The sequence below is a fragment of the Echiichthys vipera genome (genome assembly GCF_963691815.1).
Source record: "Echiichthys vipera genome assembly, chromosome: X".
Lineage (NCBI taxonomy): Eukaryota > Metazoa > Chordata > Actinopteri > Perciformes > Trachinidae > Echiichthys > Echiichthys vipera.
The window spans coordinates 36786288-36789349 of record NC_139825.1 but is presented as its reverse complement, the minus strand read 5'-3'; positions in this window follow the sequence as shown (position 1 = coordinate 36789349).

Below are 3062 nucleotides of genomic sequence, written 5' to 3'. Positions count from 1 at the left end.
ATCCTGACAACTAGCCTCCGAGGAGAAGTGAGGGACAGAGTCAAGCTGTACGCACAAGGCCACACCCCTAATTATTCATAAACTTTAACCTCCAATAAAATGAAAACTAGCCTGTTACAAAAACATTCACCCCCTTCAGTGTTGTCACAGAGATATAACCTGAACATAGACTAGCATGTTTTTTTTGCATCAGGCTAAGTAGGTTTAATTATGCTGTGAAAAACGGCCTGTTCAACATGGGGATCAATGAGAAACTGCTCTATTCTGCAAACTTCAGTCATGATGTATTTATTTCTGTACACCTGAACATACTTACAAATAACTAAGAAGTCTGCCGAACTTCTCGTAAGTTTTTATTTTCTTCATTCTGTAACAATTGAGTGACTGAAATGTTTGTATCCTGTGATACAATAACAATAGTCCTGATTAGGTCTAGCTAACATTAAATCTAACTAGTCTAGAAAACGAATCAGTTTATCTCTGGCAAACTTCAACTATAAGACATAAAGGTACAGTAAGTGCTTCTAGCTAGTGTGAGGGTTAGCTTAAGCTTAGCTATACCAAAGCTGTTGTTGAGTTAAAATATTTGGGAATTAAAAAAACTGAATTTTTTAACTGAATAACTGAAAAAATAGCTGAATTCACACAAAAATGATACTGTTAGATATTTGATTAATTCAGGTGGTTATTTTATCTTATCAACTGACTCTCTTTTACTGTACTTTTTCAAATATAAATTTACAAGATATCAGATATGATATATTATCGTACATCAGGGATATTCAATTAATTTGGAATTGGGGCAGGTTGACGAAAATGATCCAAAATGAGGGGCTAGAAAAATATGAGCATCACATTAATGGACATTGTAAAACACTACAGCGATCAAAACAAGTAGTATAGGCCAACAACCAGTGCAACAACCTTGTCAAAAAAAATAATCCTTGTTAAATGAACATACCTGCTAACCAGAGGTTTTCACTCAATTATAGTACTAAAGTACAAGTTTGAGGCTTTCTTTTCATTCTACTTTACTCCACTGCATTTATCTGATTACTTAGGTTACTTTACCAGGCATACAAGCACATATGAAACATCCGTTTATTCATCAAAAGCGTGACTGTAGAATGAACCCGGACTACAATGTGACCGTTATAAAAAAATATTTTCTAACCATTCCATGGTGAATTGCAGGTTTTCTGTGTCAACCTTTAATTTTTTCAGAGTGGAAAGAGACATTGCGGTGGTGATTTAACCACCGATTTAACCAGACTGAAATATTGCAAAAACAACAACAGAGTGGAAATGGCGACTTGTTGCCAAGAGGATTCAGAAACCCACGAAGAAGAGTGAAGCGGGATGAATAGCCCTTGAATAGCCATGCCTTACATTCTTGAAATTTTTTTGAATTTTTTTTCAAACAGTATACATCAAGAAACAGATGTTGCCAAAGTAGGGTTCATATAATCAGGGTAGTTTATGTAACAAGTCATAGTAGGAAAAAGCACAGGTGAAATTAATAACAATCATTAATGGCTGCAATAAATTTAGGTTTTTCAGTTCTAGGGTTGGTAATGTGTGTGTTCACTCACTAACCTGGCTTACTGGGGTACTTAATTGGAATAGAAACACTGTTAACAATAGCTAATGTGTGCACCTGGGATGTTCCTGTTGTGACAAGTCTAAATGTCTGCTTTGAAAAATACCTACATTTAGGACATTAACTCCATTAGGTAAGTCATATTTCCATTGTGCCTTTGTATGCTTATAAAAAGAAATCTGAAACTTTTATATCAGCCAATCTCTTTTTTTTACTTAAATGCCTAACAGTATCATTATATTTATTATGATAAATGTATAATAACTGATACCACGTTGTGAACTGTATGGGACATTTTGCTATTACACTTCTTCTGGTCTCTGGTGGACAAACTATGCAATGATGACACTGTTCAATAATATTTCTGGCATTTCTTTCCTCTTACTTTTAGATGACATACACATCAATACTAATATGTCTGTGTAATGCTAAAAGGCAATATATTGGTCTGGCTCTAGTACATATGTATACCACTTTGACATTTATTTGAAAAAGTTAGCAGGAAAGTTGTGTATTCTGTTCTAGCTCTGTATGTATGCGTATGGAGTGGGGTAGCAGACTGGATAGCCCACTCTTTGATCCTCCACATAATAAAGGCTCCTACAAAGGCCTCCATACAGCCTGTAGCATTGTTCCGCTTAGGAGACTATAGCTCATAAAACCATTACCATTATCCCTACACAATACCTTTTGCAGCACCTACTTAAGACCTCAAATCACTACTGTATACGGCTACGCTGCTTGCCAGTTTGCATTTTGTCACACTGTGATCCCATGAACTTCTAAGTATACAGCCATGCCCAGATTATCTCGCTTGTGGCCCCAGGGCAGGCATTTCCTATATGGGCCCCACCTCACTGTCATGGTCACAGATCTGCTCTGTGCACTGTGCAACTGCCCATCCCTCTAAAACACAAGTTACCACAAACTATTGAAATTACACAAGTATATCAGTATTTGAATGACAGTGCAAATGTACAATTGAATCACCCCATGAATGTACTTCATGAAGTCAGTTAATTGACGCACTTTATGGTCCCTGGGGGCCCTGGATCCTGTGTACTCACTTACACATGATATCACATTATCCAAGTGGACTTACGTGACCACTTTTGTCACTACAGTATATAACGGGAGTGGCTTCACTGTAGCACCAGTGTACCTTGTCTGACTGATCCCGCCCCTAGCTGGGGAGAAAGCTGGTGCACAGGCTTGCAGCGGAGCCCATCGTAGTTGACTGTTTGAGCAGCCCACCCCTCTGCAGTATGCATGTTCGCCAGGGAATCCACGAAGCGCTCACGTCCCAGCAGTGTACTTCACCGACCAGAGACCATCTACTAAAGAGTCGAGGATAATAAAATTGGATGTGGCAGGCGGACCGGAGGCGGAAAGCCCGGAGTGACCGGAGGAATACAGTATTACAGGAATACAGGCTGCCGCTCTCCTCTGAACGTGGACAATC